Genomic DNA, 13,709 nt, shown 5'->3' with positions numbered 1-13,709 from the left:
GGAATAACCTGCCCTGGAGCAGTGCAGTGTCAAGGAAAGAGAAGCATGGCTTTTCTGATGGAGGCTTTAAAATGGATGTGCCTCTGGACCACCCCTGTGTTTCTCTGCAGAATGAATGGTGCCTGGGGTGCTGGCCTCTGCGGGGGGTCTGAGCTTCCGGGCACTCTCCTGTCATTTGGGCTGGTGGCATTGAGAGAGGCTGTAGAGTAGGTAGACAGGAGGTTCACTTCCCTTGTCTCTGTCATGGGTCATAACTTCTGTAACCAAGTAGCTGAGAAAGCCCAGTGAACAATATCCCATGCTCTGGCCTTGACTTTGCGTGTGGAGGTGTCACGGGGAATGATGGTTTGTTTCTGTGGGTAATGATGACCAGGCAGACTTACTCTTATTTTCAGCCAGAAATAATGTCATAATCAGCACCTACATCAAACTCATCAGTAGTTTGTGGGTATGTGACTGAATGGTGAATAACGTTGTACACCAAGGCACTAGTGACTGTGGACATAGGAACTTTTCTTTAAGCTGGGCAGTGTTAATGTGCTTATGTGGTAGGAAATGAGAGAGCTTACCAATTGTGCTTGAAAATTAAGTTGGCTCTATTAATCAGGAAATGAATAATGAGATGTGTGGGCAGTTTAGAAAGAGGAGTTAGCAGGTGGAGCCACATAAGGATCAATCTTGCGTCTACTGAGCTTTTATACTTTTGAAAACAATGAAAATTATATGGTAGAATTTTGAATATAAATACAATAAGGAGGGGGCCTAATCTTAAAACACAGAGGAGTGACTTAGGAACAGGACAAAAAGTCCAAATTAAAAATTCTTCTGCTTCCCTTTAATGGAAGCTGTGGATTCGTAGAAGTAGGAGGCAAAAGAACCTTCTGCTTTCCACCCTTGGGACTGACATGGGCGAACACCCTCAGGGACTGAAAAGGAAGCCGACGTTATTGAAGTTCCATTAGAGGGTACTTCGGCTAAGAAAATTTAATTTCCACCATCATAGCCCAGATTGCCACTGTCCCAGTGTTGTTGAGAATTGGGGACAGTTTATTGGAAGGGGACGGAATACAGTGAAAAAACCCTCTGTACCACACCCACTCTCTTTACTCTTTCTGAATTGTGAAATTAACTGTACCTGAAGAGGTGGCATGGTTTAAAAATAAAAAATGCACGACTTTGAAATCAAACCAGGGCTAGAATATCAGTTTATTATTTTATTAGCAAAAATTTTAACCTCTTTGAACTTCAGTTTTCTTAACTGTAAAATGGGCAAGTGTTATGCCAGGTTATTGGTGGAATTGGAAAATGGTTGGCAAATTGTTTTAGGAATAATCTAATGAGGCACTATTGATAAGGATAGTGATGTGGTGGTGATAATGGCGATAATGATAATGGTGGCAATGATTGTAGTGCTCATAGTGGTGATGATGGCGATACTGGTGGTGGTGGTGGTGATCATCTAGGCTAGGAAAGCTCAGTTCTTTGCACAGTAGCTTATCTTCCCAGGGGAAGGAATCATTCTCCATGCGGCAACTCTCTACACACAAGGAAGTGCAGAATTATATGCATCTTGACCAAGTTCTGTCTACAACCCTGTGACTGGAACTGTCCAAATGCAGAAAAGATGTGAAGGGCATTTCATCTGGTTAGTGTAGGGAGATTCAGCCAGTTACAGCACCACCACTTATTGAAGTAAAATGAAAGAGAAAGGACTTCTCAAGTTGCACATATAGAAAGTATCTTTTTTGTCACTTAGTAGCAAAATGTCTGCCATAAATGAGTTTCTTGCATGGCAAAGGCAAATCATTTTGTCAGGGAGGACACTTAACCTGTTTCTGTTCAAAATGATGTAAAAACACACAATTGCTTATGACACATTTGATTGGATTGAGCGTATCACACATTAATCAGCTCTGTTCATCTCCCTCATTTGCTCACAACCTTGTGCTTTGTTGCCCTGTTGCACTGACACTTCCATCTTTTGTTTGCAGCATCCACGGTGTATTTACAAGCTACTTTCCATCTGCCCCTCATACCTGGCTATGAATCCAAATATATGATGTTATTTATGAATGATCTCTCTGAAGAAAAGTCCTTTTACTCTTTTTTTTCTTAAAAAAGCTATTGAATTTCTTCATTGGCGAAGCTGTGTAGGCTAATTGTGAGCCTGCTGTAGAGGGCTGAGTCACCAGTTCATACCTGCCCTATCTAGATGGGTTATCCAGACAGCAGAAAGGGTGAACTTGGCTATGTAATGGGATTGTTACTGACATTTCATCATAATGCTGGTTCATTAATCCAACTAAAGCACATCTAATAAAAAGCTTTAATTAGCCAGATAGTCATTTTGCATAGATGATTCTTGATTATTCTTTTTCTAAATTTTTCTCCACTTCATTAGTGTTTAATGGAAAAATAGTACATGTACACAGTAAAATGGGCAAAAAGTAAGTCTCCCAACCAGCCTCATTCTTAGGCCTCTTTCTAGAGGCAACAGTGTTACTTGCTGCTTCTCTTTCTAGTGACTGTGTGAGTGTGTGTGTGTGTGTATGTCAGATGGGAGGGGGAACAGTAGACACTTTGCACTTTTATGTTTTTCACTTAATATTTCTTGGCAATAATTCCATATTAACACACATAAATCTACTTAATTATTTTAAATGGCTTCATAGTCCTTCACTGTATTTGCAGATTATAATTTACTTAACCAGTTATCTATTGATGGATGTTGAGGATATTTCCAGTGTTTTGCTATTTCAAACTTCTATTGATTTTCTTTTTTTTTAACCCAGATCACTGATAGACCTATTTTCTTTATGTACATGCAGCCAAATGTCTCTTTAGTGTAGTAATTATTGCACTGATAAAGACTATTTTTTAAAATGAGGCAGCTTGATTAACTGATTAAAAAGGACATGAATGTGTGTGTTTGGTTGACCTGCAGCTTAAAAGAATTTTCCTTCAAGTTAGCTGTTGCTACATCTGTCTGAATAAGAATTTAAATCAGCGTAAAAGGGTGCTTAAAATAAGGACCCTCCAGAGGGTTCTAGCAGGTAGCAACAGCCATAAGAGGGTTGGCCAGCTGGGATTAATTGTAAATATCCACCCAGCTTCGGCGTTGTGCGATTTTTTGCTGGCCATTTGAAGGTGATGTCCACCAGTCCCTACAAAGGCTGTGTGTTTGGCATCAGGAGGACACTGAATTTTTGTAGCAGTACGTGGAGAAGGGGGCATGTGTCTTTTAGGGGGTGGGATTGAGAAAGGGGAGGGCCGTTCTGAAGAGCCGCCTCTGTAGGGAGAGAGACTTTGTCAAGAGGTGATCTGTGAAGACCACAATGAGAAGTGCCACCTAGGATGCCTGTGCAGTTGACAGAAAGATGAAGAATATGCTGGAAGACTCCGTTTCATCTTAGTCATTCCCCCACCATCCAAGTAAAATACACCCTTGCAACAAATGCATGGATGGCCATACGGACACCTTATGTGACTTTTAGTGTTAGTAGCCTCTTAGCTGTGGCTACAAGGAGACTTTGTAATTCCAGAAGAACTGAGTCTTTTATACTGCCTCTGCCTCCAAAAACTAGGCTTCCACTAACACTCCCTGTTGGTGAGCTAAGAAAAAAGGACAAACTCACCCAGGCTCCTGACCAGCCTTTCACAAATGACTGGAGGAGTGCAGAGATAAATCATGGGACCCTGTCAGAGAAGTTGTATTATTAAATGAAGCGTGTTCTTTAAAACATGGCAGTATGCATTCTCTCAGAATTTATTTGTCTTCCGCATTTCGATTAGGGAAGCAATTAACAGTGAAAATTGAGCACCACAGAAAAACGTTAAGAAACCAAAGATGTCACACATGATGACTGCGCTGGTGTTTTGAGGGCTTCCCCTGTGACAGGGTCATCATAACCTAAACCTGCTCCAGTGGTTTTAGAGGCAGTGATGCACCCACGCTGAGAATTAATCTGGGCAAAAATCAGGCTAATCGCATGAATATTTAAGGACATTTTGTCATGGTTCTTGAAGCTTTTATGGAAGCTGGCTAGTCATTGTGGAATTCACCATTTGAAGGGGAAGATGGGTTTTTTAGTGAAAAAAGAAGAGCTGTTTTTGGTAGGCATCTCCCTATTCCTATGCAAACTTACTAAGGTTAAGGGTATGTCTTTAATTTGAACTGGTTGGCAAGGCATGTGTTCAAATTAATAAAGGCCTGAGTTAATAAATTGTTTTAAGAAATGGAATTGTAATGCTTTTAGCTCAAGCATTAATATAAATTAACATATGGCTTACTATGTAATTGCCAACTGGAGGTTTTAGAAGAACACTTTAATGAATAGATGTTACATCTGAACGGATTATCAGTTTTCGCGTGTGCATATTTGTTCTTAAAGTGTGCGAAAGTAAGACTTTTTGCTTTGCTTATCTGACAGAGTTGATTTTTCAGACTAGGCCTGGCCTTCTTTAGGTCACTGGGCTGAATTAGCACTATAAAATGTCATTACTGCCCTGTGAGTTAGTGAAGATTTTAAACTGCAGGTTCTGTGGGAAAGAGTTAACGCCACTTCTAAAACTGCCTGATTTCTGCTTGGAGAGTTGCTTAGGCATTGAGGCTGACTCCACTACTGTTCTTATTTGTTTAGATTCTCTGGGGGTAGTAAGACTATTGTTGGAGTTAGCAAACAGGCTTTCCTATTTTAAGAATTGATTCTGCTCTGGAATAAGGGACTGAAGGGCACCCATTTCTTATATGGTCTAAAGCCAAATATTACCAACTTCATTTTTTGTTGTTTAGTTTTTTCCATTTCTTCCCCTCCAGCCTTTAATATTGTCCTGGCCTGACACTGGGGAAAATAACATGAATAGTGGAAAAGAACATTTTAATTTATGGTCCACGGCCTGGGGGTAGTCTGTGGGCCCAGTTGCATGACATAGTAATGGTAATAGGCTAGAGGTGATGGTGTTAATAAAGTTAATGATGCAGTCAATCTGGGGTATAGAAAGACTAAAAAGCAGGAAAAGGCGATGATCCAGTAGTAGCTGCCTCTGAGTAATAAGGCAGGCCATTTCAGCACCATCTGATTATTTCTTGGTCTAATTTGGGATGGATATAATTTTACTAGGTGATTGGTTTAGCATATTGTGAATCATAATGATGGGAATTCCTGATTCTTGTTGAAAACTGGAGGCATCTTTTTGAGGTGGTGCCAGTTCAATTGGATGGACATTTGTGGAACAACTAAAATGTGCAAGTCACAGTAGGTTGGCAGAGGCTAAATGTTTGTCCATTTTGTGATTAAATGGCTCTTGTATGAGAAAAGAATTCATTTTTAAATTATGTGCTCTTAGACCAGCCAACACATGCACTACTCTGCTTAGTTACTACCTGATATTTCTCAACAGTTTTAGGTTTAAAGATAATTACAAGTTGGGGAAGCAGCATCCATAGATTCTTGGTTTAGCTTTTTATGGTAATAATTTGTAGTGGGTAGTGGTTTAGCCAGCATATCTCCTTTGGATGTGCCTTAGATCTGAGTTGGTCCCAAAATACAGCAGCAGATCAGGGTGGCTCTGGATGGCTCTGAATGGCCCTAGGAAATCTAACAACTGGAAGGTAAATGTCTGCCTGTAGTTCACAAAACCTTTGAATGTCTGTTTTTAGCCAAGGCATCCTCAGGGCCCATGGATTTTGTGCTGTTTCTTCATGGAACTTGGGAATATAAGGAACTCCTAGAGCCCAGCCCTACTTTTCTCCTTTGTCCTTCCATTGCTCAGCTGGAGCTGGAGTCCTTTCACTCAGAGGACTGGGTACATTCTCTCAGGGTGGGCTCGATGCCGGGGTCATCTATGGCTTGAATAGTCTACCATTACTGCACCAGGATTCTGTTTAAACATCAGAGAAATGCAAATTAAAACCACAATGAGATATCACCTCACACCAGTAAGGATGGCCAGCATTGAAAAGACTAAGAACAACAAATGCTGGTGAGGATGCAGAGAAAGGGGAACCCTCCTACACTGCTGGTGGGAATGTAAGCTAGTTCAACCATTGTGGAAAGCAATATGGAGGTTCCTCAAAAAACTAAAAATAGAAATACCATTTGACCCAGGAATCCCACTCCTTGGAATTTACCCAAAGAATACAACTTCTCAGATTCAAAAAGACATATGCACCCTTATGTTTATCACAGCACTATTTACAATAGCCAAGATATGGAAGCAACCTAAGTGCCCATCAGTAGTAGATGAATGGATAAAGAAGAGGTGGTACATATACACAATGGAATACTATTCAGCCCTAAGAAAGAAACAAATCCTACCATTTGCAACAACATGGATGGAGCTGGAGGATATTATGCTCAGTGAAATAAGCCAGGCAGAGAAAGACAAGTGACAAATGATTTCCCTCATTTGTGGAGTATAACAACAAAGCAAAACTCAAGGAACAAAATAGCAGCAGACTCAGATACTCCAAGAAGGAACTAGTGGTTACCAAAGGGGAGGGGTGTGGGAGGTCGGGTGGCGAGGGAAGGAGAGGGGATTGAAGGGTATTATGTTTAGTACACATGGTGTGGGGGATCACAGGGAAAACAGTGTAGCACAGAGAAGGCAAATACTGAATCTGTGGCATCTTACTACACTGAAGGACAGTGACTGCATTGGGGTATGGGCGGGGACTCGATAATATGAGTAAATGTGGTAATTGTTTTTTTCATGTGAAACCTTCATAAGAGTGTATATCAATAATACCTTATTAAAAAAGTAAAACGTAAATTTTTAAAAATAAATAAATAAAAATGAAAAAAATTAAAGATAGTGGGGATACAATTTCTTAGTAGAACCTTGTCAGGATTGCTCACCTCATACCAACTGGCAGCCACCTCCTTGCTCACTCTACCAACTCGCATACCACCATGGGACTGTTGGTTCACAATTCTTTATCCAACTGGAGGGACAGAAGATAGATTAGTGCCCACTGTAAACAAAGCTTTCTGAAATCTCCCAAGGAATTAACAGAGTAGAAATGCAACTCAGCATTCCCTTCCAGAAGATATCTCTCTCTCTCTTTCTGCCTCTCTTTCTCATACATACACACAGACTTTATGATAGAGTAATGGGAATAGAGAATACTGTTATATAAAGGCAGAAAATGTGCATCTTTATTTGTTCAGAAACATCTTAGCAACAGCCTTTTTCAGAAACATCGTTTATGAAGTTAAAAACAAAACTAGTTGTTTCGAATGTTTTAGTCAACATAGAAAATGTGACATTTCCCTTGAGTCTTGGAATTCAGCTTTCAAAAGATGATTTCTTCCAGGTGCCTGGTTTTCAATCAGATTAAGTTGCCCCCAGGTGATCAGATTTGATTTTCTTTGAAATGTGGAAAAAAAGGAGAAGGATTAAACTTTTGTAATTTGTACAGTTTATCTTAAGGAGCTGAAAATATTTAACATTTCATAATAACTTTTGTTTGACCTTTTCAGTAATTTGTCACAGAGATTTAATTTAGATGAAAACTTGGTGTTTTTAAAAGTAGAATAATAGTTTTCTTTAAAAATCAAATAAATACCATGTCACAACTTCAAAAAAAGTGCAATTTTCAAAACACTGGAATACCTTGTTTTTCTTATGATCATGCATTTTCTAAAGTTCTTTTATTTATCTAAAAATCTGCCCTTTCCTCTTTATTATCAAATTTATTTACCAGAATGAAGGTGTATGGGGAGAAAAATTCATATCATAAATTCAAAAATTTAATGTGTTTTTACTGGTCAAGATGAACAGCGATCTCAGGATTATTCAGCTGTAGAATATTCTTAAGAATTCTGGTGTAAAAGATCACAATTTAAAATATATCCAGAAAGTCTGGAAGAATTTTTATGCTTCAAGAGAAACCTTTGAGGTTCTTTCTCCACAGGCTTACAGAGAAATTTATAGGACTGACTTACAAAGGAAGAAAGGGACAGTATTATTTTGCTCAATACCAAGCAGAAGGTCATTAGAGTGTGTCATTTATTTTGTGGACCTTCTGCCCAGGGGAAATGTGGAAAGCTAGACAGAGAATGAGAGGAGAGCCCCAGATAATGCTGGTCATCAGAACCTCCTTGGGCACCACTTGGTGCCGAGCATTGTTGGCCTGGAGACAGAATAGCATGACTTGAGGCTCCTGCTCTCATCAGGCCAGCACGTAAAGGACAGCTGAGCACCGTGTAGGCAGGATAATGTAGGTCACAGCGGGCACCTCATTCCTAATGGGTGGGAGGCCGTTGAGAAAAGCCTTCTAAGAGAGGGAAATATACCAACTGTGCCCTTTAAAATATATATGGAATTGTTCCAAACAAAAAGAGAAAGGAGTGGTCAAGGAAGGGGGCAGGTAGATCAGACCTGAACTAAGGCCAGTGGTGTGAAAGGGTGTGAGCATGCCATGGAAACTGCCAGCGGGCTGCTGTGGTTGGGTGGAGGTGATGTGTGTGTGTGCAGGGGATGGCTTTAGTGTGGACCAGCCTGCAGAGCTGGTCAGGTTGGGAAGAGCTCTGAGTTGAAACTGTCCTACAGACATGAAACCTCAAAGTTTTAGGTAGGGTAGTAACATAATCAGATCTTTGCTTTATAAAGGCAATTCCACTAGCAGGTAGGCGATAGCAGGTGGGATGTAGGCTTGCTGGGGTCAGAGGGGCCAGGAGAGAGTCCTGGAAGTAGTCCAGAGTGAAATACCAGGAACTTGAACAGAGCAGTGCATGGGGATGGCGGCACACACAGGCCTCTGAGAGTCTTTTAGCAGAAGAACCGCATACACTCCTGTTCTGTCTTTTGGTGAGCTGCCCTCCCCGAGGTGTGCAACCCACCTTGCTTCCCCAGTTAGCCAAACTGTTTGCATTTACTGTCTTTGAGCTTTCCAAAGGCAAAGCTCTGTGGTCTTCTTAGGGGATATAATATTAGCATAAATTGTTATTGTTCCTGCAATAAATAGCAATCACTTAAGGACACATCCCCGGTTCCAGGAAAGCTAATTAAAAACATCAGAAGCAGAAACCCATGAATGAAGCTTGGGTACTTTCCGTGTGATTGTGGATATGGAATGAGATGGGGGAATCAACCAGACTGGGTCACTGGATCTGTAGGAATGAGAGAGAAAATAGACGAAAGAGAGGTTTTGGGATGAAGATACTATTTTTTACTTTGGTTAAGGTGCTCTTGAGGTTGGTCAGGAGATGCAGCTGGGAAGCCCTCAGAGGCAGCAGGAAAGATGATATTTACACGAGGGAGATTAAACTTTATATGTAGGTGGTGGAGCAAAGGTGGTGGAGACTGGATGCAACACATGTTCTGGGGGAGTGCTAGGATGAAGACTAGGATGAAGGGAGAGGTGAGGATGCAATCTAGGGGATCACTGATGTCTGCTGGGGTGGAGAGGAGCAGGTGGAGATGGAGAGAAAATGGACATTCACGTGGAAGGAGAAAACTGTATCAAAGAATGAAGAAGAGGAGAGCCGAGCCCATCAGACGCTTGACAAAAGACCAGTAGGATGAGCAGCAAGAAGAAACCATTGGATCGAGCAGCTGGGCGGCTCCAGCCCCCGGGGTCTCAGACCACCTGGTTCCGGTCGGGTGGTGGTGCAGAGAAGCCAGAAAGCAGGCCTGGGTGCCAGGCAGGAGCAGGCTGCTCACAGATAGTCATTTCAAGATAACAGGTGCCATCCAGGCTGGCTGGAAGGCTCTACCCTTCCCTTCCGTTTTAAAGCACAATGCTGTATTTCACATCTGGGAGAACACAACCTGCTTTAACCTCTTTGTATTTTTAAAACTTTGTTAACTCCGCCCCTGCTTGTGTTCCTAGGAATGTATTTCCTTGGTTGTTGGAAGGTCTTATGTGCTCTCAGGTAATTTTTCTTGCTGCCTTCCTTCCTGCCACTAGCCGTGTCCTAGCCTGATTTCCCTCCCCACCTGCTTCTGTCACACACACACACACCCCACTTTGTAATCACATGGAAAGTGCCCAAGCCTCATTCATGTGTTTCTGCTTCTGATATTTCCTGGAACAGGGGATGTGTCTTATTAAAGTGACTGCTATTTATTGCAGGAACAATAACAATTTATGCTAATCTTATATCCCCTAAGAAGACCAGAGAGCTTTGTCTTTGGAGAGTTTGAAGAAGGTAAATGCTCATTGCTTGACTAACTGAGGAATTGAGGTGGGTTTGCACACCAGAGGGGAGGGCAGCTCACCGGAAGGCAGGGCCTGACCCTCCAATACTGCCCCTTGCATGCTTGCAAGCCGGGTTCACTCCCTGCCAGCAGCATGTAGGGTGTTGACAAGGACCTTGGAGGGGCCTAAGCTTTCTTTTCTGACCCTTACTACCTGTATGACTGGACCTTATCATCTTCATCTGTGACATGGAGGTGACGGTAACTTCCAGCTAACTCTTGGGCTGCTATAAGAGTTGGGTTAGTTGGTATATGCCGGAGTACTTTGTAAATGTCAGGTGGCACACAACCTCTGGTTCCCTACAATTAGTCACAAAGTTTCTTTCTCTTTTAGGGAGGTAATGACTGAAAATATCTCTCAGACTTTTCCAATGTGTCCATCTCCAGGTGATGCCATTGAGTGAAAACCAGGCAGACTTTTGATTTTTAAATTACTTTTATTTTTTGTTAGTGTAATATGTGATACACAGTTTTAGCCATTTTTAAGTACACAGTTCAGTGGCATTCACTACATTCACATTGTTGTGCAACCATCACCACCGTCCATCTCTAGATCTCTGTCTCTTGCAAAACTGAAGCCCTGTACACACCACACACTCACTCCCCCTTCCCTTTCTGCCACTGTTCTGCTTTCTGCCTGTGACTTTGCCTGCTCCAAGACCCTCATATGAGTGGAATCATACAGTATTTGTCCCTTTGGTTCTGGCCTGTTGCATTTAGTGTACTGTCGTCAGGGTTCATCCATGTTATAACATATCGGAATTCCTTTTTATGTCTGAATAATACTCCATTGTATGTCTGCACTACGTTTTCTTTATCTTCTCATCCATCGATGCATGTTTTGGTTGTTTTCACAACCATTTGGCTGTTGTAAATCATGTTTCTGTGTAATGGATGTCCCTGTCATAGATTCTTTTGGGGGTTTACCTGGAAGTGGAATTGGAGGCTGATTCCCAGTCTGAGACAGTGGGACTATGACCTGACATTGTGATTCTGCTCAGTAACTGCTGATGGAGAGCCCTGGAGTCAGGAGAGGGCGCCCTTGGCCGTCTGGGGCCTGCCCTGCCCCCTTCACAGGGGCTGCATTGTCAAGCCCCCAACTGCTTAGCTCACAGAGCCCTTTATATATCTGTGTCTCGTTGTCCTGCCCCACCACGGGGTCACAGATTCTCATCCCTCCCCAAGTCAGGGCAAGGCAGAGAAGCCCTTGATCGAGGACACCACTGCCTCCCCTTGACCTCAGCTTCCTGCAGCAGCCCACCAGCTCCAGCTCCCAGGAGATCTCCAGGGCCCTCCCCATTCTGTCATGGGTCACAGGGGGGATTCCCCAGAAACCTCAGCTGCCACTCTGTTCTCCAGGGAGGGCGTGATCCACAGGAGAGAGAAGCACATTTCTCGTATGGGCTCCCGGTCACTGTGGCTGGGCCAGGTACCCACTGTGTGGGCCATTGTCTTTTATTATCCATGCAGGTTCTGAAGAGGAAGGAGATTGGGTGGATGTAAGGGGGACAGCTTAGGAGTCTGCTGGCAGCTCCCAGCCCCAGCCTGGCAGCCTGGTCGCTATGGCTAACAGGCTTCTCTACCTTCTGGAAAATCCAACAGAATCAGGAGAGAAACTTCAGAATCAGGGACCCGAATGGGAAAAAGGGAGACAGAAAATGAGTGCATGGGATCCCTGGCATTATCACCATGATACTAGCATCCTCGTCTTTCCTCCCTGATTTTTCTTATCTGTAACAGTTCTTGCTCTGCCTCCTAGAGGACAGCAAAAGGGACCATGCACACAGGCATCCACAGTTTCTTCTCCTATGACCCGCCCTGCGAGGTGAATCTGCCCGTCTGTCCCTGAGATGGGAGAGGGATTCCCTGAAGTTGTTAGAAATTGGTTTTCTTGGGCACAAGCCATTGCAGTGAGCAAATGTCATCAGGAATGTCTGATTCCATATATCAGTCTGTGGTAGTCTGTAGTGGGTTTTTACACGCTTACATTTCATAGCTGCTGTTCTGGCTGGTTCTAGAAGATTTGTGTATATGGGAAGCATGTGTTACCATGAGGGGGAAATCCTACTTGGCCAATAATTTGTGGATTTGGCTGGAAGATCTCCTGTTCTGACATTTTCCATGTGGTTCTTTTGTGAATGCCCGTCTTCTGCCCCTCAGGCTTATGTGATTAGGTACAGAGCTTGAAGGTAGACAGACTTCCCTCACAAGACTTTATGTTCCAGTAGAAACATGGACCAGAAGACTCATAGTTAATTGCACTAAGGGAAATGAATTTCTCTCACCAGAAAGGATCTAAAACATATATATTTGTCTTCCTTGGGCCAGTGACAAATACCTCTCCTTGTCAGATGGGCAGGCAGAGGAAGAGAAGAGTGGGTCCTCCTTGCCGAGGCCTCTCTTTGATGCCACTGAGGAACCAGTGTTGGGATGACATTGGCCTTTCTAGTGGCTTCTCTTGAGGCAGGAGGTGTGTCTCTAATCATAACTGTGTGGAGGCCGTGCTTAGTGATTCTCTGAGGAAATAAGAGTTGCTCCTGGAAGTCTGGGGACCGAGAATGACTCAGTGGGTCGTGGCTTTCCGTGGCCTGTGTGCGCAGAGCCAGAGTTGCTGAGATAGGAGTGGACAGTGGAGGAGCCTAGTTTTGTTTCTGAGTCATCAGACAAGTTTTGTCCCTAGCCTGAGCTGGTGCCTGGATACTACCTGCTGGCCAATAGAGGAGGGGGCAGGATGGAGGGACAAGGAGGCCACTGAGGTGCTGGCTCCAAGGCTCACCGACCACAGGACTCTCTGGAGAAACAGGCTCTCTGGCTCTGAATGTCCTGGTTACATACATTATTGCTCTGCCCTCAAAGAGTTAAATTTATATTTCTAGGCAACAGAGTTCCCTACTTAGGACGTCATATATATTCTGTTTGTTTATATGGTTTCAAAAAACAACAAGCTGCGTTTTGAAGAGGAGCATGCCCCTACCAATTAATTAACCCCATGTCAGTACCATGTGTTGCACCAACTCACATTTAAATTATATCCTTACCTATCAGTGAGAATTAATTAAATGTTTGTGAAGTGCTCTGAAGTTTTCTGGGGATAAAAGGGTCTGTGCGGAACCTAGACGTGTTAGTTTTACTCTCTCATCTGCTTTGGGGTGGGGGAACTGACAATCTCAGATGGACACCACCTTTCTCTGTGGGAACCCTTCTGGGAGCTCCCAGTTGGCTCCAGTGTGACTTGTACAGTGGTGTTCTGCAGTGTGGCAGGTGGCACTGGGAGTTGGCCAGATCCGTGTGGACATCCACATGGCCCTTTGCACGAGGGCATATTTGCGTGTGTGCACTTCTTTGCATAAACAAGTATGGCAGGGAGAGCTGCTGGATAAAAAAAACAACTGTCATACTGGTGTTTGTTCATGTGATTATTGCTCAAACTGTGGTAGTGGAATAGGAGGAGCCATTATAGACTCCTGAAAGTAAATTGCTGAATCTAAGCCACTTCTTTTTCTCTC

The 13,709-nt window shown here is 43.1% G+C and overlaps 1 protein-coding gene across 6 annotated transcripts in view; it reads left to right on the top strand.

The window, feature by feature from the left end:
• The window catches only part of CAMK1D (calcium/calmodulin dependent protein kinase ID), a 393,502-nt gene that overhangs the window by 147,505 nt on the left and 232,288 nt on the right, over window positions 1–13,709 (top strand). The window lies entirely within an intron of this gene.

Source organism: Manis pentadactyla, chromosome 3 (assembly GCF_030020395.1).
Source record: "Manis pentadactyla isolate mManPen7 chromosome 3, mManPen7.hap1, whole genome shotgun sequence".
Lineage (NCBI taxonomy): Eukaryota > Metazoa > Chordata > Mammalia > Pholidota > Manidae > Manis > Manis pentadactyla.
Note: the sequence above shows the minus strand (reverse complement) of the source record. Positions and strands in the feature narration are given on the sequence as shown.